The sequence below is a fragment of the Xenopus laevis genome, chromosome 4S, assembly GCF_017654675.1.
Source record: "Xenopus laevis strain J_2021 chromosome 4S, Xenopus_laevis_v10.1, whole genome shotgun sequence".
NCBI classification, from domain to species: domain Eukaryota; kingdom Metazoa; phylum Chordata; class Amphibia; order Anura; family Pipidae; genus Xenopus; species Xenopus laevis.
The window spans coordinates 19,621,151-19,645,696 of NC_054378.1; the positions used below are offsets into that span (position 1 = coordinate 19,621,151).

Consider the following 24,546-nt stretch of genomic DNA (forward strand, 5'->3'; position numbering starts at 1 on the left):
ATTATGCATTAGGATGAGAGTGGAAAGCAGGGCTTCCTTATCCACAGTTTACAAGGAATAAACTGAATTTTCAGCTTTTTTTTAGCTATCAGAAGGGCTTGTCCCCTAAATTGTGGCAGGATTTTTGCCCATAATGCACCCTGCCTTTACCTAAATGCAACCACTGCACCGGCACATTCAGGCACAACTTGGCCCCACCACTAGGGTTGCCACCTTTTCTGGATAAAAGTACCAACCTTCCTATATTTTTATGGGATATACCCTATAAATGACACTGGCATCAAGCAACATGTTTACCGGCCAGGCCTGCAAACTACTGGCCAGGTGGCAACCCTACCCACCACAGAAGGCTTGGGCCTTTGTAGCCTTACCACAAACCCGGCCTGGGCAAGGTTCTCACCTCAGGAGTGGCCCTGGACTAAGGGCAGGGATGTAACTACAGACGAAGCAGAACCTGCGACTGCAGAGGGGCTCCGGAAGTAAAAAGAACCCACGAGAACTAAATAATGAGCAATTTCAACATCAACATTGGTAAAACAAGCCAATCTCTTGATATGTTGGGGGCCCTAAAATGAATTTTCTGTGGGGCCCCAGTAACATGAAGTTACACAACTGACTGAATGATTGCAGTATCAACTGCAATGAGGCCCCCACAGCAAAGTATTGGTCCTTGCACAGACACTCCCTTGGCCAGCCATCTGTGTGCCCAAACAATCATGTTCAAGGTTCATAGATGTTGTTCAAGGGTAGAGATCTACAGCAAGTCAGGTAACCACTGAATAACCACAAAGAGGTCCACAGATAGCTTGCCTAGGCACCCAGTTTAGCTGCAAGTCTATCCTGCCCTCCCACCCTCCCCAATCTAGCTAATTTTTATCCTTTACTTGGTTGATCCTCCTTCGGAGTTATGTAGTTCCAGTCCATGGGGATTTCAATTAAGGTCGAGTGGGTCCATGGGTTGGGTGGTGAGTAAATGCTTGTGGGTGCGGGTAGTGGGTCTGGGTAAGGGGTATAGCAGGGTGTCGGATACTGGTCAGGTTGCAACTTAGTGGATCCAGGTTGGGCATGGATTAGGTGAGACCCATTCAGGACTCTACTACAATAGGAGGCTACCCAAGCTTTTGAACCCCCTCAGCAGAGTCTTCTCCCCATTCTCTTCAAGAGCACCTTAGTTCCTACCTATGGGATGGTGATCTAATGAATTATCAACTTCTCCGTTCCTGGGGACATTTACTTCGGAATACTTAGAAGATTAGATGGTTCTCCTCTGGTTCTGCAGAAGGAGTTGTTCTACAAGTTAAGGAGGAAACACCCCATCAGGCCCTCTTGTTATTTTTTTAACTGATTACACTCTCAGTGTCCAATGGGAACCAGGCCAAGTCCCCATGCTGGTTTCTTTAGGGGATTATAACACAAGAGGAGAGCAATGGGAGAAGATAAAGTTTGTAGGCACCTAGTCTAAAACAATGTATGAGAAATAATAGTTTATATGATTATTGGACATTGCAAAGGATAATAATTGCGGGGAGTTCTGAGGCTGCCGTTTGCGTATGGCAACACTAATCATCCATTCATTCACTGCCTGCCCTTCCAGTGAAGCTTAATGGGCTCAGGGGAACGATTTCACAGTAACAGGCGGCAGTTTTAGTTAATGCTGACCTTTAAGTTATGTTGAAGAACTGCAGGGAGGGGGGGTTGGATGGATCTAGTGGCATATCACTCATTAGTTATGAGGCTAACCAACAGAGACAAGGAGAGTGATATGGGGACTTAACACTTCCTCTTCTATAGTAGGCCCGTGCAGGCAGTTCTAATAAGGGGTTGCGTTTATAAATAATGGGGCACCCTACTGCTTAGTTAATAGGGCCCTCTCTGGTGCTCCTTGAATATATAGCACTCTGATCTGCCTTCCATTTAACAGGCTAACATATTAAATTAACCCTTTCAGTTCCACTTTTGTCTACTGACTTCTTTGCAAAGCCGGCCATCGGGGGATTCTGGGGGTAATATATTTATATACTGTGTATATATATATATATATATATATATATATATATATATATATAGTGAATAACGTACCCCCTCTTGTAAAATATAAGGATATTAAAAGTTACCAAGGAGTTTCATGACCATATAAAAACACGAGGCCAAGGTAACTTATAATATCCTCATATTTTGCAACTGGTGGTACTTTGTTTATTATAATACACAAATTTCAATGAGTCATGTGACAGAAATGACATCAGAACGCACCGTTTATAACTGATGACATCAGAACTCACCGTTTATAAGGATATAATTTACAGGATATTCATTGCTTTTGTGTATTATATATATCATACTTCAGGAAGAATCCACAATAATCATTTATTAACAGAACTTCAATCTGACGTTTCAGATTATGATTATTATAAAATAATTATTTATTTATTTTTAAGTCCAGAGAGTGCGGATTCTTCGTGAAGTATGATGTAATTCATGTTTTGGATTGTATATATATAGATATATATATATATATATATATATATATATATATATATATATATATATATATATACAGTTCCAACAGCTGTGATGCACTATTCCAAAAGATTTACAATATAAAGCAATAAGTAGGGTGCTGATCCAAATGGCGGTGAGTAATTCCGCTCTTCATACAATATCTGTCCAACCAGGTCGCACTCCGTAGTTAAGACATAGCATTTATTAGCTTGTTTAAAATGTAACAAAAGCGTCATTTGTAACATAACACTTATCTGTTTGAAGTCCAGTAATAACGCTAGATTCGTCCACACTCACGCGACGTTTCGGGAAACATCTATTCCCTTTCTCAAGCGTTTGTATCGTGTAGTAGCGTGTAGGACTCCATTGCACAAACAGATTACTTCCTTGTCAGGCGGAGCAGACGTAGTGTGAGGGGTATGGGGATACCTGTGCGGCGGCCCGCATGGTCCTTGAGCTAGGTTTCTAGGGCACGCAGGGCGTGCCTGCGCGCCTCTTAAAGGCGCAGGCACGCTGGCGTGTTTGCGCCAGCACGTTTTTGGCGCACGTTTGGTGCGAAATTTGAAACTATTTAAGGGCCATTCTGTGTACAGCCCCTTGCCCCTGATAGAATCTTGATTCTGTGGTTCCTGAAGCCTTGTGCTGTCTGTTCCTGTGAAACTTGTGTCTGTTATTCTGGTTTTGATCCCTGCCTGTTTCTGACAATTCTGATATCCGAATCCTTACTTTTGCCTGCATCTCGACTACTCTTTCTGCCTGACCCCATCTGTTTGAATACCCGGTTTTGACCCTTGCCTGCCTGACAATTCTTGATATCTGCCTGCCTGCCTGTTTTGACGATTTCTTTGCCTGCTCCATTTGTACTGTGACCTTCGGCCCAAAAGACTCTGCTAATAGCCGTGCCCCTTTGCCAGCCAGAACATCTCGCCTTGTTCCCCTCGTTAAGTCCAGGTGGCACCCATGTAAGCTGAGGGCTCCTCCCGAAGCCCAACGGTGGTCACACTACTGGTGAAGCCGAGCCGAGACCAGGGTACTTGGCATATGTTCTGGTATTGGGTGCCGGTCGTCACAAGTAGCCAGTCACTGTGATGACGCGTCCTCATAATAGGGATGGATCTGCACGTAAGTGGCCGCATCTCTCCACCCTCCCGTTGCTATCTTAGGTCCATAGTTACAACAAAGTAAATAGCGATAACAGCAAATTACATGGACATTTTTCACTATATCCTGACCAGTTTGAGTTACATCTATACATTGAACTATTGATATAAATTCCATAAAATACTTACAAAAACAAATGCAGATCAAAATCACGATTTAAACCCTGTGGACAGAGAGTACCTAGCCTATCAATCCATTTAACTTTTGCCCTTTTCAATGCTAAAGTGCGATCCCCTCCTCTCTTGAGATTTGGAACGTATTGGATGACCCTAAATCTCAGGTCATCAGATGTATGACCCTGATCTAAGCAATGTCTGGAAACTGGCAATGATCTATTATCCATATTTATGGTTGATCTATGTTGGGAAAATCTGTCCCTCACCTTTTGTGTGGTTTCCCCAACATAGACCAACCCACATGGACAAATTCGTATCACAAGTTCGTATCACATGTATTATAGCCCCTAATTTTGTATTTCTTATCTCGATGGGGATGATCAAACTCTGGGCCCGTGAGTACATATCGGCACTGAGCACAGCCTTTACATTTATATATGTATATATATGTATATATATATATATATTTTTATATATATAATACTCAAGAGCCATGCATATCTTGTAAATTATATACTTTTAAACGGTGACTACTGATGTCATCTGTTATAAATGGTGAGTAGTGATGTAATTTTTGTCACATGACTCGTTAAAACTTGTGTATTATATTAAAGTACCCCTTGTTGGAAAATATGAGGATATTAGAAGTCATCTCGGAGTTCCATGATCTGTATAAAAGCACTCGGCCTTCGGCCTCCTCAGTAACTTATAATATCCTTATATTTTACAATAGGGGGTACTTTATTCACTATATATTGAGCCCCTGGCTTAATGCATTACCATTTAGCCATGGACGGATTTTCATTAAGGCTTGGGGAAGCAATTCAGCTCTCTCGGTCCCTGCTATCGCTCCCTCTCCCCTCCTAATGCAGCAGACTATAAAAGCAGAAAGGCCTCGGATAAGATACGAATTGGACTCGGGGAGACAATATATTTCTGGGGAACATCTGCTGCGAGATAAAGAAATGTTTGTGTGAGCCGCAGCCTCACTTGGAAGGAGCTTTGATAAGAAATGTTGCTTGTTCAACTACAAAATTGACTAAACCGGCAAAATAAATCTACCGTCTGTGCCAGGGCAACCCGCAGCTATTCCAACCTGACAGAAATATGCTGAGATTCTTGCCCAGTCACACGATTACATTGCACGGAATGTCTCATTACAGGAGGGGAGGCTGCTAGGAATGAGGAGACAGAGAGACAGACAGACACATGGACAGACAGACACTGATTGGCATCGCTGCTGAAATGAATTTCCACCCAGAAATGATTTAACTGTCACAGGCGTAACTGCTCCTCTCTACTTACTGTTCCCTGTTGTAAGGACATTACATTGCTTTTATAACCACATTGAATCTGTCCCCAGAAACATATTGCACAGTGATGTTTCCTATTGGACAAATGTTTAGCTAAAACCTGACATTAAGCTGTGATACAGTGAATATTTACATTTCCTGCACAACCTGCTGAGCAGAAATACATACATTACTTATAAACACCCCCTACTCATTGTAATGACTTATATCCTGCCTTCTGCTCCAGGAACTTTCTGCATTATATTCCTTTAACTTTCATGCCCTGCCCTGCTTTATGGCTAACTATCTGTATTCTGTCCCAGTGGCTGCACAGATCCTATCTGATCCCCATTGGAAGCAGCAGTCCTGCCCTGCTTTATGGCTAAGATTCTAGCTATCTGTATAACAGAGCATTCTGTCCCAGTGGCTGCACAGATCCTATCTGATCCCCATTGGAAGCAGTAGTCCTGCCTTGCTTTATGGCAGCTGAGATTCTAGCTATCTGTATAACAGAGCATTCTGTCCCAGTGGCTACAGCCGCTACACAGATCATATCTGATCCCCATTGTAAGCACCAGTCCTGCCCTGCTTTATGACAGCTGAGATTAGGGTTGCCACCTTTTCTGGAAAAAAATACCGGCCTTCCTATATATTTATCTTTTTTCCCTATTAATAACATTGGGATCAGCCATAATATATAACCGGCCAGAAAGGTAAAATACCAGCCAGGTGCCCACCCTAGCTGAGATTCTAGCAATCTGTATAACATTCTGTCCCAGTGGCTGCACAGATTGTTTCTGATCCCTATTGGAATCATCAGTCATGTCCTGCTTAATGGCTGAGATTCTAGCTATCTATCTATAGGTTTGACAGGTCAACCTACAGTCCCTCATTTTTACTGGAAAATCCTGTTTTTCTTTGTGCTGAACAGCCAGAAAAATAAACAAAGTTTCTAACTTAATTGGCTTTTGGCAGAGAGCCCAGAACAGCCACAACATAAGAAAAGATGCATTTGTAACAATTCAAATATATCTAGATAAGCAAATAAGTAATTGTAACAATATCAGATAACAGGTCCCTTGGAAACATTAGACTCACAGCTTAAAGGGCAATTCACCTTCATTAGCAAAACTGTAATAACTGAAAAAAAACACAGAAATATGTTCAAACTTTTATAACCTGCGAAATTTTGTAAAATTAACATGGTAATTAGGGGGTGTAGCTACAAAAAAGGGCGTGGTCAAAAAAATTGCCACACTACGCACAACAACTTTTTTGTCCCTCTTTTTATTTCCAAAATGTTGGGCGGTATGCACTCTGTATAACAGAGCATTGGTCCCAGAGGCTGCACAGATCCTATCTGATCCCCATTGGAAGCAGCAGTCCTGCCCTGCTTTATGGCAGCTGAGATTCTAGCTATCTGTATAACAGAGCATTCTGTCCCAGTGGCTGCACAGATCCTATCTGATCCCCATTGGAAGCAGCAGTCCTGCCCTGCTTTATGGCTGAGATTCTAGCTATTTGTATAACAGAGCATTCTCTGTAACAGAATGAATTGGCACAGTGATAGATATAAGTGAGCTTAGCAAAGTAAATAAATGTACACTTTTTATTCCTCTGCTGTCCTCTCCCCATGTTTCTTTTGTGGTTTTCTTATTCCTTCATCCCCTTGCCCTTATTTTTCCCCTTCTTCCAAAGCTGCCTCAAGGGTGTTTTACCTGAAGCAGTCGCCTTAGGCTCCAAGTTTTGGAGGGCCCTGACTGCTGCCTGTAACTTATCTCTGTCTGGGGACATGAAAAATATATAATATCATTTAGTCCTTTTGCTGGAGCTTCATTCAGTCTTTAGCTGAGAGGTGGGAGAAAGGTTCAAGTAGTTTGGAGGCTTCAGGAGAGAAGAAAAATGGTGGTACTCTTGTATGTCTGGCAGTGTTTCCATTTTCCAGTGGTGTTATTGGCATGTATGGGGTTAATGCAATACTCTCTTTTGTATGGCTGAAAATTTCTGCGATAAATTTTCTGGCAAGAGTTTCTGAGCTTAATGCACTTCTCTGAATCCTCTAATCTGCAGTGGTTTAAATGGCATGTCTGAGGTTAATGCAGTGTCTTTTCTGCCATTAAGCAAGATGAGAGCATTTCCAGATTTGGTAAAAAGCTTTCTAAGCTAGGAAACAGTGAGCAAGTGGCTTAGGGCCAGCTGCGGTGGCAGCAGATCCAAAATATTGTTTGGTTAATGCATTACTCTGAATCCATTTTCTACAGTGATTTACTAGCAAGTCTGGGGATAATGCAGAAAACATTATCATTTTTGCAGTGAAATTACTAGCATGTCTGGGGTTAATGCACTGCTCTTTATCCATTTTCTGCAGGGATATATTGGCATGTCTGGGATTTATGCAGTTCTCTGATTTTATTTTTATAAAAACGTTTCCAGGCAAATAGCTCTCTGTACTAGCAAATCCAACTCTTACCCATATGCAATGCTCTGAATCAATTTTCTACAGTTATCTTTCTAGAAAGTCTGGGGTTAATGTACTCAATTTTATCAATTTTTGCAGTGATCTTACTGGTAAGTCTATGGTTGAATCAGTGCTCTGTGGTTTCTGCAGTGATCTCACTGGCATGTCTGGAGTTAATAAAAGGCTCTGAATCCATTTTCTACAGTGAGAGTACAGGCAAGTCTGAGAATAATGCAATAGATATCTATTTTCTGCACTGATATTACAGGCACATCTGAGGTAAAATCAGGATTCTGAATAATTTTCTGCAGTGATCTCACTGGCATTTCTAGTGTTAATGCTATGCTCTGAATCCATATTCCTCATTTATCTCACTGGCAAGTCTGGAATGAAGGCTATCAACGTTATACCTTATCTGTAATCATATTACAAGCACATCTTTGGTAAAGTTAGTGTTCTAAATCAGTTTTCTGTGGTGATTCTCATTGGAATGTCTGGTGTTAATACAATGCTCTGAATCCATTTTCCCCATTAACCCCTACTGACAAGTTTGGGGTAAATGCAATATGACTTATGCATTTTCTGCAGTGATCTCGGTGGCATTTCTTTTGTTTATGCAATTCTCTGCATCAATTCCATCCATTTCAGTCTGGGGATAATGCAATAGACATTATTACATTATCTATTACAAGCACATCTGTTTGAAAGCCAGTGCTCTAATTTTGTTTTCCGTGTTGATCTCATTGGCATGTCTTGTGTTAATACAATTCTCTGAATCCATATTCCTCAGTCATCTCACTGGCAAATCTGGGGGTAATGCAATAGACATTATACAGTATCTGAAATTGTATTACAAGCACGTCTTTGGCAAAGTCAAACTATTACTAATTTACTATACGAGGTCACCGATTTCGATTAGAAGAAAAGAGGTTCCTAAATGTTCGGAAGGGGTTTTTTACAGTGAGAGCTGTGAAGATGTGGATTCTCTCCCTGAATCTGTAGTGCAGGCTGATCCATTAGATAGCTTTTAAAAGGGGGTTGGATGGCTTTTTAGCAAGTGCAGGAATACAGGGTTATGGGAGATAGCTCATAGTACAAGTTGATCCAGGGACTATTTTGATTTTTATTTTGGAGTCAGGAAGGAATTTTCCCCCCTGAGCAAATTGGAGAGGCTTCAGATGGGGTTTTTCGCCTTCCTCTGGATCAACTGGCAGTTAGGCAGTTTAAAAAAAGTTAAATGGTTGAACCTGATGTATATGTGTCTTTTTTCAACCTATCTTACTATTTTTTTTTGTTGTTGCTATTTTGCTATTTTAGTTTTCTAAATCAGTTTTCTACTTTGATCTGATTGGCATGTCTGGTGTTAATACAGTGCTAAGAATCCATTTTCCTCATTGACCCTTATGACAAGTCTGGGGTAAACGCAATATGAATTATGTATGTTCTGCAGTGATCTTACTGGTGTGTCTGGATTATAAGCACGGTGTAATAGATGTTTAGCACTCCACTTCTCTCACTGTATTTTTTCACCCATCCTTCCCAACTTCTTTCACCTTTGCACCCCTTCTCAGTTTGAGAAACCGCCCCCCCCCCCCTTCTCTTTCTCACCTTCTGCCCTTAATCCTGGTTAGGAACTGGCTTCAAACCTGAAAAAAATAGACTATATCCCCTTATGAAAAGAGAAAGTCGACTTGTATTAAGGTATTACTGGGCCGCTCCTGAGCCAAGCCATAGGAGACGCGGCTGCACGTATTGAATACAAATATCACCCAAACTTCACAATTAAAATCGAAACTCTGAAATTTATTTCTCCGTAAAGGAGATTTCAGGGAACGTGCCCTGCTCGGGGCAGTCTCTATTATTAACTGCGCTGTTATGTATACGTTTCCCAAATCCTCCAGGACCACCCAACTTCTCTCACTTAATGGAATTATTTCTCTCCGAGGTGAAATTCACTCCGATTGTGTATTGAGCGCAGAGTTAAAAAAGATCAAATGCTCGTTTGCAGCCCGAAGGGTTCACCTATGAATTATGGATGCGACGATTCTCTTTCTTTCTGACTCCCTTCTGTTCTAGAGAACTTTCTATGCAACTGAGCCATCTGCATTCATGTATAAATATGAGTCCTATTAATATGCGAATGGTGAAAATGACTCTTAAAAGGAAAGGATTTCTTTTAATATCATAAAGGCCTGCCCTGGCTTTGCCAAAATATTTTCTGTGGACTGAGGGGCAGTTGAAAGCCGAAAATTTGGGGAGCACAAACACAAGCCCTATTCATTCCACTCACATTGAACAATGGGGTATACTGTCCCTTTAAGACCTGTTTAGATTGATAGCCCTGTTCTGCTGAACATCCTTATCCCCTTGATGCTAATCCTAATATTGATAATGTTAAGTCACTGGAAATAATAAAATGAAATGCGGGTCCCTTTGTTTGCACATCACAAAAAAGTAATCTCTTTCTGAGAAAATGGGTAAAAGAAAAACATGATAAATATTATTTATATTTTATGTTTTTAATAAAAAAATGAATGATGTATGTCTGCTTGCCAGTCGTTGAAGATTTTAGTCAGTGCTAAATGCAACTGTGTTCTGTTTCCCTGAGTATTTGCTGAAACATTATCATTTTATCAGACTTTAACAATCACCTGCTTTAGTTCCAGGGGTACCCAGGGCACAAATAAGCACTCACCCCAAATCTCCCCCTAACTGGCCTTCAGGCTGGACCCCCTTAGCTCATAACCAGGTAACAGACATATAGAAACATTGGGGTAACAGTCACCCTGCTATAGTTCTAGGGGTACCCAGAGCACAAATAAGCACTCACCCCAAATCTCCCCCTAACTGACCTTCAGGCTGGGCCCCATTAGCTCATAACAAGGTTACAGATATATAGAAACATTGGGGGTAACAGTCACCATGCTATAGTTCCAGGGGTACCCAGGGCACAAATAAGCATCACCCCAAATCTCCCCCTAACTGGCCTTCAGGCTGGGCCCCCTTAGCTCATAACAAGGTTACTAATATATATAAAAACATTGGCATTCTCTTTCTACTGATCACCCCACTCTCCATCGCTGATATCCCCCAGGTAATTAGAATATTCGTTTATTCTGTGCTGCAGGGGGTTTCATTGTCCATGTAATTATGTAATGATGATGAAGTACCAAGATACATTGATACGGCGAAGGGAACTACCAGTGAGTGCTGAACATTATGAAACCAAGATGAAATAGGAATAGGAATGAGAAGTGTCTGTATATTGCTCCATCCCAGCTCCACTTGATGAAAGAAACTATCATTCTTATCACCTTTCGAAACATACTTTCAGTGAAGATCTTCAGTGGACTTATAGATATGTGTACCGGTAAGTGTAATTGTTAATGGAAGTGGTGTCTGTCTGTTCATTTCTGTTCTCTGATTCTGACACTTCAAACAGTGTAGCAGGAGTCAGTCATTCAGTCAGGTACTGCTACAATATCAATAGCTGTACAGATGCTTCTTTCAATAGCAATGACATTTGCAAATTACTATGAATCCAGTGAAAATGTGAAATGACTGTATATTGGGAAGGTACTTAGAATGACAATGTCCGCTCCCCCCCCCAAGAAATAGACCCCTTCTGCCTGTTAGCTCTAAACTGGTATAAAGAGGAGTACCCCTTAAAGCAGTGATCCCCAACCAGTAGCTCGTTGTTTTCCAACCCCTTGGATGTTGCTCCCAGTGGCCTCAAAGCAGATGCTTATTTTTTAATTCAAGGCTTGGAGGCAAGTTTTGGTTGTATAAAAACCAGACGTACTGTCAAACAGAGCCTCAATGTAGGTTGACAATCCAAATAGGGCTACCGAATGACCAATCACAGCACTTATTTGGCTTTTCTCTAGAATGGTTTCTGAGATATTTGCAGTATTAGACTGTTAAGTTTACATCAATGAATTTTTGGGGATTTAGATCCCCTTTAATATAGGGATGCACCGAATGCATTATTTTGGATTTGGCCGAACCCAGAATCCTTCGCGAAAGATTAGGCTGAACACCGAACTGAATCTGAATCCTAATTTGCATATGCAAATTTGGGGTGGGAAGAGGAAAACATTATTTACTTCCTTGTTTTGTGACCAAAAGTCACGAGATTTCTCTCCTCGCATCTAATTTGCATATACAATTTAGGATTCGGCTCAGATGAATCCGAATCCTGCCTCAAAGGGGCGAATCCTGGCCGAATCCAGAACTGAATCCTGGATTCGTTGCATCCCTACTTTAATACAAGGCTTCCCGTTATTTCCTAGGTACAGAGGCTGCACTTGCAGGCCTGTAATATTCTGGCCTTTCCCAGTTGTAGAATAACAGACAGTAACTATCTTTCTATGTATATCTCTCTTTATCTCTCTATCTCTCTCTCTCTTTATCTCTCTATCTGTATCTTTCTATCTCTATCTATCTATCTATCTATCTATCTATCTATCTATCTATCTATCTATCTATCATCTATCTATCTATCTATCTATCTATCTATCTATCTATCTATCTATCTCTCTATCTGTATCTTTCTATCTCTATCTATCTATCTATCTATCTATCTATCTATCTATCTATCTATCTATCTATCTATCTATCTATCTATCTGTCTGTCTATCATCTATCTGTCTGTCATCTATCTATCTATCTATCTATCTGTCTGTCTGTCTGTCTGTCTGTCTGTCTGTCTGTCTGTCTGTCTATCTATCTATCTATCTATCTATCTATCTATCTATCTATCTATCTATTTATCTATCTATCTATCATCATTATCGATCTATCTATCTATCTATCTATCTATCTATCTATCTATCTATCTATCTATCTATCTATCTATCTATCTATCTATCTATCTATCTATCTATCTATCTATCTATCTATCTATCTATCTATCTATCTATCTTTCTGTCTTTCTGTCTGTTTATTTATACATCATTTATCATCTATCTATTTGTCTATCTATATATCTACTGTATCTATATCAATCTATCAAGCCCAATAGAATCTCTACATGACAACACATAGTTAAGCGGTTTCTCATTGGTAGGGGGGCCTCCAGGACGCAGTTCAGCTGCAAAGCTAATTAAATTCTCTCTCCTTAGCCTAGATTGACAGCTCCGCTGGGGACACTGGGCCGGAGGGAGCTGGGCTGCTTTCAGCCAGTACTTCAGGGAAGCCATTGAACTTCTTGTCAGATGCTACTGATTTTCCACTCACTTACAGTCTCGAGTGAGATTGCATGAGACACTTTAAGGTGAAAACCTCTTCACTTCAATGCTAATAACAAAGAGAGGGAGTCACGAGGGGGGGGGGGTATTAGGCTAAATACTATAAACTTTTCTCAGAGTTGCTACTACACACAGTGACAGGGCTGGGAGGTAAAAGTTTCTTATTCATTTACATGTAAATTTTACATGAGAAAAATCTCCCAGAATCAGCAGAACAAACTCTCTATGCAACTGACCTACAAGTACTGTCAGCATAGGCCCTTCCATCTAACTGTACTTGTTACAGTAGGCACCATCTCTCCCTACTATACCTGCTATCCCACAGTCATACTCCCTACCTAGAGACTATTATCCCACTGTTACTATAGGCATCATCTCTCTCTACCATACCTGCTATCCCACCACCACAGTCCCTTCCCAGAGACTATTATCCCACTGTTACTATAGGCACCATCTCTCCCTACTATACCTACTATTCCACAGCCATACTCCCTACCTAGAGACTATTCTCCCACTGTTACTATAGGCACCATCTCTCCCTACTATACTTGCTATCCCACCGCCACACTCCCTTCCCAGAGACTATTATCCCACTGTTACTATAGACACCATCTCTCCCTACTATACCTGCTATCCCACAGTCACACCCCCTTCCCAGAGACTATTATCCACTGTTACTATAGGCACCATCTCTCCCTACTATACCTGCTATCCCACAGTCACACTCCCTTCCCAGAGACTATTATCCCACTGTTACTATAGGCACCATCTCTCCCTACTATACCTGCTATCCCACAGTCACACTCCCTTCCCAGAGACTATTATAACACTGTTACTATAGGCACCATCTCTCCATAATAATACTCCCTAATACACCAGTGTGCAATGGCCCTAAACAATTTTTCGCACAAGCTGCCTCAATTCACTGAACATTAATCATATTACACCTATATGTTATTTATTGGCGATGAAGCACACGGTGGTTATGGATCATTATGAAATCATCAATAAATTCCTTTACATTATTCCACTAGAAGTGTTTGCGGTGGCGCAGAGGGAGCAGGTTGAAGGTGTGGGGGGAGGGGAGGAGTGACAATATCCAAGTAGGAAACATTTCTCTGCAATCAATGCAATATCCCAATTTAACATAATCAATGGCTTTAGGTAGAAATGCAGATCTCAACATGGAAATTGCAACAACATAATCAATCGCCATTTCGGACTTCGTTGTGGTGAGGTCTGGCACTGGTTTATTGAATCTGCCAGTCACTGTATATCAGGGATGCTGGGAGTTGCGCTCCAGCAATAATGAATGGTGCCCATATGCATATTAATATAAATATATAGGTAAGAAATTATCTGTTGGTGCAGTAACCAGGGTTTTCATATGCTGTGTCAGTGGAAACAGATAGAATCTTCTTAGAGAGAGAATATTCTTCTGTTAATGATAGTTAGGGGAATCCTTGGATATTCCACCCACTTTTAATATATATAAATACAGTAAATATACATCTGAAAAGGAGGGGAACACATCTGTTCCATTATCTCTGTTATAACTATGATTAAGAGCTATGGTTGATCTATTCACATCGTACAATCCCTAACAGTGTCTCAAGGGCTGCTGAGCCATGACTTTGGAATCAAAGGCTCAATTGATTTACTTATTACTCTCTGCCTTATCTCATTCCCCCAATGGTTTTATATGTATCTGATGCTTGCTTTGTATCATAAGTATCTGGGGGATAATTAACTGAAAGGGTACAGGTTATAGAATATCTCATGTATGATAAGGGATAATGTACCCCCTACTGTAAATGATAAGGATATTACAAGTCACTGAGCGGTTCTGTGCAAAAACGGAACTAGAGGGGGACGGGCCCTGGCGCAGGACGCGCAGCCGGGCCCCCGCCCCCCTCCACAAACCCGGAACTGGCCGCCGCTCGCACCCCCTGCTCCCCCGGTAGTTCCGCCCCTGGTTCTGTGACTATATAAAGGCACAAGGCTGCAGGCTGAGTTATACAGGGAACTCTGAGTATCACTTATGTATTATAAGGGATCATAAGGGATATTTGATTATTTTGATGTATATTTTATAACTGATTTGTGTGCCCTGGTGTATTATGAAAATGAATTAGTGATAAATAAACAGAAAGTCAAGATCATCTCACGCTACCAATTACAAGGTTGTCAGTGAGTGGAGTCACAGCAGAACCTTCTCCAATCGCATCATTAATAAAAGGGACAGATTGCCATTCTCACCAAGCTGCTCCCTGTTACAGATCTGCTATTAAATCAAGTACTTGTAAGAGCCACAGCATTATAAAATAGCAGAGTTTTCTCAGTGCATTGCAATTAAGGCTGTTTAATATTTTAGTTACCATCTGGTTGGCAAAGTCGAGAGAAAACAAGTTATATTAACCCTTCTCGTGACAGATGAGTGAGGAAACATTACCAGATCAAATAGATTATTTATCAGCTGCTATTGTTGCCGAGAAACACAGAGAAAAGTTTAGTCTGGGTCTGATCAGGTTGATCAATTATGTATGTGGTGTGGGGGGTGTAAATAAGTTTAAATGAGTTTTTAGAATACCTAGAGTTTCAACCATAAAGCAGGGCAGGACTGCTGCTTATACCGGGGATCAGATAGAATCTGTGCAGCCACTGGGACAGAATGCTCTGTTATACAGATAGCTAGAATCTCAGCCATAAAGCAGGGCAGGACTGCTGCTTACACCGGGGATCAGATAGGATCTGTGCAGCCACTGGGACAGAATGCTCTGTTATACAGATAGCTAGAATTTCAGCTGCCATAAAGCAGGGCAGGACTGCTGCTTCCAATGGGGATCAGATAGGATCTATGCAGCCACTGGGACAGAATGCTCTGTTATACAGATAGCTAGAATCTCAGCCATAAAATAGGACAGAACTGCTGCAAAACAGCAATATTTAAAGGTAATATCTTATGGCAGTAGTTGATTCAAAATCTTTCATAGGAAACAAACACAATTATAAAGCATAAAGGGCACATGAAACACACGTGTAACACCATGAAGGTAAGTATATACTGTGTCTTCTGTACAGCAGAAATCATTCACTACTGGTAGTTTTCCTGGATCCCCCTTGTGAGCCCCACATCTGCTTTTGCCATTGCCTCTAATTAAGCAACTGGACCCTATTTACATGGTACAGGGATATTTTTCTCCGTTTAATCACCTTGGGCTTTTGTGCGCAGATGTTTCCGGCACCAAAGTCCCAGTTTTTGTAATGCCGACCACAGTATGGGACCAGAGGAGGCACCTGGCTCGGGTCACCCGTGGTGGAACACTGACCCACTAATCACGCGGAGAGAAATGATTGACAGATGCCTGATCTCTTCTGAAACTTCACAAAATAGCGATCAGGCCTTTATTGAAGTGGATAATGACATTGTCATGCAAATAATCAATTAGCAGAGTGACAGGCTCCAGAATAATATTTTTAGAAGGCAGGAAGGAGAATGGGGCAAACGTACTGTCTCAATGTTATGCCTTAAGGGAGGAAATCTTATTAAAATTAAAAAAAAAAAAAAAGTCACGTGACGATAATTAACCTTATAAGGACTAATGTATCCTCTGTTATAAATTACAAGGGATATTAGATGTCATCTGGGCTTTACATACCTTTTAGGCAAATATCATGCCGTTGCTCCATGTATTTCAGCCTGCAGTAAAGCACATCTGATCTTCTGCCTTAGGTCTCATTTACTGCTATAGTACATGCTGGCCAGTACAGGTGTGACAGTGACACGAGTGATACTCAGAGTTCCCTGTATAACTCAGCCTGCAGCCTTGTGCCTTTATATGGTCACAGAACCCCTTAGTGACTTCTAATATCCTTATCATTTACAGTAGGGGGTACATTATCCCTAATAATACATGAGTGATAGAGTTCCCTGTATAACTCAGCGTGCAGCCTTGTGCCCTTTCCAAGAGAGAGATACTATTATTAGGCAGGAGATGGCACACAACCATAGAGAATATAGAATAGAGACAGTAGGAATTAACAACAATGGAGTTCCTAAAGTGAAACAATGTATAATAAATATATATATATATATATATAATAAAACTGTAATAGTCTCCTGTCCCCCCTGATGCAGTAAAAACTTCAGCTGCTGATTGAAGCCTCATTGTTCCCCGTCTGATTCTTCTGTTAATGGTTCGATCGCTGGCGGAGAGAGAACGTGCAGGTTCCAGCTCATGCGGAAACCTTATCAGCCTTGCGCCCCCTCTCAGATTCCTTTGCACCCATTATATTTCGTTCCTCTGCTGGGCCAAATAACAATCACTTTTCTCCCTGCCAATGAACATCATTATTTAGAATAATTGATTTCACTTATTTGGCTTTTTTTTATTTTACTACATTCTGATCCAAAGTCTATTTGATGCATGGTACTTATAGTAGGCGCACACAGGTAGATGTACAATACGTTAGTGAATTGAAGATTAGTATATAGGTAGAAAGATGTTTTCTGGTTGGCTGACACTCAAGTGCATTGTTCCAATCAGAAACTGTAAGAAGTGTATAATAACCAGTAGCAAAATTTTATTAAAACAGGTATGGGACCTGCTATCCAGAATGCTCTGGACCTGGGGGTTTGGATCTACCTTAGGTCTAGTAGAAAATCATGAAAACATTAAATAAACCCAATAGGCTGGTTCTGCTTCCATTATATCTTAGTTGGGATCAAGTACAAGCTACTGTTTTATTATTAAAGAGAAAAGGAAATTATTATTTAGATTATTTGGATAAAATGGAGTCTATTGGAGATGTAGTTTTATGGATAAGGGGTTTCTGGATAACAGATTCCATACCTGCACAAACACACAATATTTATCTTGCTAACGGGGGTCAACTTAATGCAGCCAGTGGTAAGTGGAACAATCCCAAACAGTTTGATCGGTTGCCATGGGTTGGGTTACTGACCAGGTGCAAATTTGCTCACAGCTGATAAAATGACTGCCTGTGTCCCACTGGGGTTCTTGCCCCCCATAATTCTGGCTGTAGGGAGATGAATTAAAGGAGCCATTGCCCATAATATAAGTTTACCTTCCTCGTTGCCCCCGTATCTCCCCTTACATTTCCTTCTGACACTTCTTTCATACAACTGATAACATCCCGTCACTTTATGGCTCCCGTGATTGAATAGTCACTTAGAGAGTGTTGCTTTAACAATATAACTCCGAAGCTGAAATCAATGCGCTCGCTTGAGACGTTGGATTGGGCCAATTACTCTGTGATTGCCGTTAAATCGTAGACGAGTAGCCTATTCCTCTGCCTTTGCAGCATTAATGTAGAATACAAAGTCATCTCTAATGCATCTTTGCATCACCACCCCGGTGGAATCCGGCTCTCGACTTGGTGATTACGGCTTCTTTGTTAAAAGGAAACTATGCCAATAGACATACAGCGTTTGAACAACTTTGTGCAATAGGTGCCCCATTGAAACATACTTTATCACTAATATATCGCATAATTATAGATAGGAAATATCCTATCTATCCGACCTTTACTAAGAAATGGGAAAAAGAATTGAATATTACACTATCTGACTGTGAATGGGAGAAGGTGTTTCAAACAATAAGCAAATGTTCCATAAGTAATCGGCTACTGGAATCATCCTACAAGTTGTTATCTCGATGGTATAGGACACCAGTGGTTCTTAGGAAAATGGGGTTGCTGCCCAATAAACTTTGTTGGAGATGTAATAGCAATCCGGGAACTTTAGAACATATTTGGTTAAATTGCCCTAGGATCCAACTTTATTGGAAAAAAGTATTGGATATATGCTCTTTGATTATTGGGGAACCAGTTAAGAGAAATGCACCTGCTATATTACTATTATCCCCCAGTAAAGACAAGTGGTTTCAGTTAGTGAATGAGATTTGTACAATGGAGGAATTAACAGCTTCCTTAAATAATAAATATGCGAATTACTTGGCTACGTGGTTGCCGTGGAGAGAATACATAACAACGGTTGATTAATAACATATTATATTTTTAGAGAATTAGATAGACATTGTCCAATAAGATTATATAGAAATTTCAGAGGATACTTACCAGACTCGAGAAGGGTAGATATAGCACCTGTAACAACAAAAACAAAATAGGGAGAATTACAGTATATTTGTAGTATGAGTGACCTTAATCAATCAAGATGTAATGTGAGGCAGCATACAAGTTTTGATATGTTCTTTGCAATATACAGATAGGCAAATACTGCTGATTAAAATATTTTTAGTTAAGAAATTATGTATAATTATAATGCATGCCCTGCGAGGCAATTGTTAAACATTCCTGATGAACGGTGCATAAGAAATGTTTTATTTGTTAATAAAACTGATTACAGAAAATTCTATCTTTGAGAGGCCGGGTGATCTTGCTTAGGGAGGAACCAGTCTGTAATCACAGCAACTAGGTCTCACTTTACTGCATTCTCCTGCCTAACATTTCAGGTCAGATTCAGACGTTGAGAAGGGAATGGGCTTTATAGCATTTTAATTATTTTCCAAGCTTCTTAACTGTAATTGGGGGATAAAGAGGCATGTTCTGGGCACACAAATACCGATACCCTCATACTGTACTGTCTTTTCAATGTGAATAAATATAATAAAAGTAATATCCTATTTTTGGAGAGGATAACTATCTCCATAAGTCAGCCAGCCTAATCATTACTCTTGCCTATATTTTTCCAGCAGTCTTAACCACACTATAATCTAATCTCCCCTATTCAGTTCCAGGTGGCGATGAGTGAATTCTTTCACCAGGTTTCTCTACAAAAAGGACCCCCATAGATTCAAATGGGTGAAAAAATTCGTCACCCATAGTCTTCAATACATTTTGCAAATTTTTCGCCATTTCGTGACTTTTCAGTAAAAAAAATTGGCCTAGTCAGTGTATAACGAGGGAGTGTCTTCATTTAGAGATCACTTTTTACATTGACTTGTAATCAGAACCTGATTTCCAACTTTGCAGCCCCGAGAAAACAATACTGGGCTTAATTTTAAAGACTTTGATACAAAGGTATGAGATTCCCGGCTCTGTGCATTCTGTGTGGGGGATGGATTTGCTGTGCACACGGACTACTGGGGATTTGCACTCTTACCTCTCTCTTTATTGACATTGTTCCCTTGCATTAAAATGTAATTTCTATTTTTTCTTTGTTTTTTCAGCAAAGAGGAGACATGGCTCTATCTCAGGAATCCATTAGTCCCTTAAATACAGTATAAACCTGAAATTGAAATGATGTAAATATAGGTGCTTTTGACTATGTAAATAATTATGGACCCCGAGACATATAGATGGGCTGCAGAACATATTTCCCAGCATACAATGCAGCACAGGTGATCCGGTTGATAAAATCTGTTCCACTCTGACTATAATGTCAAGCTGTTCATTTAGTGGTACAGTCATTATGGGTCTGACACCGACTCTCTGGATCTAGTTTGATGAATTCACCATGTCTAACGTGAGGGTGGTGCATCAGCAGCAGAAAAGAAGCTGTTACCATTGGATCAAAAGAGAAATGATCCTACAAGCAGGCATAAAGCAAAGAATCCCATACATGCCAAACATTGCAATGCAGTAGGTTTATCAACAAAGGACATTCTTGCTTTTATTTTCTGTAAAGGGTAAAATGTCCTTCATTTCCTCTGGAGCATTTGCTAAAAATTGAGCATTTTGAAAAAAACAATTGTTTAGTGGATACATAGTGAAGAACTGAAGCTGACTTGAAGCACATCAAGCATCCGAGTTTAAGCCACTCAACCAGCTTTGTTCTCTAGACCAACCAGATAAAATGTTATTCATGGATATCAGTGGAATGCTGCTGCAATTAAAGATTTTTCAGTACAAGAATTTAGCCAGAGCTGCTTTTATGGCAACAAACACTGGTGATAGTTTGTAATGATAAGAGTAGGGCACAATGGAGACCATAGGGCAAGATGGAAACAGTAGGACTAGATGGAGACAGTAGGGCAATCTGGAGACAGTAGGGCAATCTGGAAACAGCAAGTGAAGATGGAGACAGTAGGGCAAGATGGAAACAATAGGACAAGATGGAGACAGTTGGATAAGATGGAGACAGTAGGGCAAGATGAAACCAGTGGGAAAAGATGGAGAGAGTTGGGCAACATGGAAACATCAGGGCAAGATGGAGACAGTCGGATAAGATGGAGACAATATGGCTACATGGAAACATCAGGGCAAGATGGAGACAGTAGGGCAAGATGAAACCAGTGGGAAAAGATGGAGACAGTAGGGCAACATGGAACCATCATGCTTTTATTTTCTGTAAAGGGTAAAATGTCCTTCGTTTCCTCTGGAGCATTTGCTAAAAATTGAGCATTTTGAAAAAAACAATTGTTCAGTGGATACATAGTGAAGAACTGAAGCTGACTTGAAGCACATCAAGCATCCGAGTTTAAGCCACTCAACCAGCTTTGTTCTCTAGACCAACCAGATAAAATGTTATTCATGTATATCAATGGAATGCTGCTGCAATTAAAGATTTTTCAGTACAAGAATTTAGCCAGAGCTGCTTTTATGGCAACAAACACTGGTGATAGTTTGTAACGATAAGAGTAGGGCACAATGGAGACCATAGGGCAAGATGGAAACAGTAGGACTAGATGGAGACAGTAGGGCAATCTGGAAACAGCAAGTGAAGATGGAGACAGTAGGGCAAGATGGAGACAGTGGGGCAAGATGGAGACAGTAGGAGAAGATGGAGACAGTAGGGCAAGATGGAAACAATAGGACAAGATGGAGACAGTTGGATAAGATGGAGACAGTAGGGCAAGATGAAACCAGTGGGAAAAGATGGAGAGAGTCGGGCAACATGGAAACATCAGGGCAAGATGGAGACAGTCGGATAAGATGGAGACAATATGGCTACATGGAAACATCAGGGCAAGATGGAGACAGTAGGGCAAGATGAAACCAGTGGGAAAAGATGGAGACAGTAGGGCAACATGGAAACATCAGGGAAAGATGGAGACAGTAGGATAAGATGGAGACAGTAGGGCAACATGGAAACATCAGGACAAGATGGAGACAGAAGGAGAAGACAGAGACAGTAGAGCAACATGAATACAGTAGGACTACATGGAGACAGTAGAAGAAAGAGACTGTAGGGAAAGATAGAGACAGATAGAGAAAGATAGGCCCCGACTGCGCTCACCCCCACCTTTATTGTTTAAGTTTTCAGATTTACCTATACTTGATACAGATGGGGACAGGTTCAGTTGCGGTCAGCGGGCGGCGTGCCACCCCCAGCATTTTGCCGCAATAGGCCTGGGCCTTTGTGGTCTGCCCACCAAACCAGGCCTGAAAATAGGGAAAGATGGAGACAACAGGAGAAGACAGAGACAGTAGGGCACGATGGAAGCAGTAGAGCAAGATGGATAGAGTAAGGCAAGATGAAGAGAGAAGGGTAAGATGGAGACAGTAGGGCCAGATGGAAACAGTAGGACTACATGGAAACAGTAGGGAAAGATGAAGACAGTGGAAGACTTTTAAAGGCATAGGACAAGATGGGGACATGTGGAGTAGACTGTAGAGCAAGATGGAGACAGTAGAGCAAGATGAAGATAGTAGAGCAAGATGGATATAGTAGGACAAGACTGAAACAATAGGGCAGAAAGGGAGACAGTAGGAGAAGTTGCAGACAGAAAGACAAGGTGGAGACAGTAAGACAAGGTGGAGACCAATAGCAAAAGTGTCAACAGTAAGGAACGATGGTTACAGATGAAGTAAGGGAAGACAGAAATAGTAGGGCAAGGTGCATGTGACTGGATAACATGTAGACAACATGCAGTGGGACAAAATGAGATAGTAAGGCAAGATGTCTTCAGTATGACTTTATATCAGCACTGACCAACCTGCAGTTGTTTCTGTGTTGCTGAAATCCATTCCTATTGTTTAGGACCACGTGATGGACCTGACAGAACATTTAGTGCAAACATTGCAGAAACTCTTTGGCTAGCTTCCCATGGCTAGCAGATCCTTTACAGCACAGATACTGCCATAGCGGTTATAACTCTGCAAATTTCAGACTGGACCACCAAGATACCAGGTGGGTCTATGTGTCAGCGGTCCTCATGCTTCTAAGCCCTATGTCATGGTCATTCCCTGTGTGAAAACAAGAGGCTAAAGAGAAGGAAGAATTGATTACAGTATGTACTGCGTATTAGTATTCCAACTAGTGCAATATATTTGTTCCTTCCACTGCTCCGGCTTTCGCTCTCAATCCAAAAAAAAAAAAATGTACCAATAAGTTCAGACTCCTGATGAAGCTGACTCAAACTGTGTAACCGCAACTGATCAATCACATTGTAAGAAACACTTGGCCTGGGACTAATGGTTAAAAAAAAAAAGTTTTGTAATCTGTCTGCACTACAGAAATAAAACTTGTAAGTCGTGATAACAAAAGGTATAGGGTCCGTTATCTGGAAACCCGTTATCCAGAAATAATGGAAAGGCTGTCTACCAACTACTCCATTTTATCCAAATAATTCAAATTTTTAAAAACAGCCTATTGGGTTGATTTAATGTTTACTTGATTTTCTAGTAGACTTAAGGTATGAAGATCCAAATTACAGAAAGATCTGTTATCCAGCAAACCCCAGGTCTCAAGCATTCTGCATAACAGGTCCCATACCTGTACTTGTGTCAATTATTGATATGACCCCTAGGGGTGCTAGAGTCACACTGTTCCCTCTACATTGTATCCAATGGGCATACTGCACTATAACAAGAACTGGTTTATTCTGTGCTGCCTGTCTCTTATAGGAAAGTAGTTCCGGTCTAGGTCTGGGGATCCCTGTGTCTGGGGATATTACTGAGCAGATAATATCTGTGTTATTAGAATAACTTTAATCACATACATGATTGCAGCGGTGTAACTAGAAATTTCTGGGCCCCTCAGCAACATCATTTTCACATACCAAATCTGCAAACATTGACCGCAGAATCAGGTGTGAATCAGCTCACATGGAATAAAGAAACTGGATCATTAGCTTTAGCATGAGGACTAACAGTTACCCACAGGCTGGCACGGTCTTTCCTATGAGCACAAGCAGGCAGCGTGTGCCCCCGTATCTCTGCCTTGTTTTGCATCTTATTATGAAAAGCAAAAATATCCAGATGCCAGAATCCATTTGAATCTGATTATATAATATTTTATGAGATGGAATATGTGGCTGTTGATTGGCAGAATCACGCAGGCGTAAGTTTTGTATATCTCTAATGACAAGCAGCATATACAGGGTTATTGGCTCTTAATAAGCAATGGGATCTGTTTTTCACAATAGACCTGGAGGATATTTTATTCAATTTGATGAAGCAGAAAAATGATAATAAAATAGGTTTATAAACTGTTACTTGAGCTGCCGCTATATTATTGTATTATATATATTAGAGGCCTGAAAGGACACAGCTAGATGTTATTATACCCCCCTAGAATCACATTGTGTCCCCTCCTTAGGTGAGATTTTTTGCACACCTACAAACTGAAACTGGCCATGGTCACAGACTAATACTTATGGCACCATATCCACCAGTCGTCTCTAATTAGCCTCAAATCATCAACCCTCAAATGGGCCGACTCACCAGAATGTGGGTGGGGTTTTTTGGGGGGATTTCCATGGGTCTGGGTGTCACTGGGTTTGGCATTTGGTCCTGTTTTTTATTTTATTTTAAAACACTGGCAAGCAGGACCGCCATCAGAA

At 40.8% G+C, this 24,546-nt stretch overlaps 1 long non-coding RNA gene across 1 annotated transcript; it reads right to left on the minus strand.

Moving 5' to 3' along the window:
* Positions 1-16,702: 16,702 nt before the first annotated feature.
* On the minus strand, positions 16,703-22,820 carry LOC121403723. The gene is made up of 3 exons (XR_005967448.1): positions 22,699-22,820; positions 18,878-18,904; positions 16,703-17,113 (listed from the first exon to the last, which is right to left on the minus strand). It is a non-coding gene; the product is annotated as an uncharacterized LOC121403723 (long non-coding RNA).
* Positions 22,821-24,546: the final 1,726 nt, after the last annotated feature.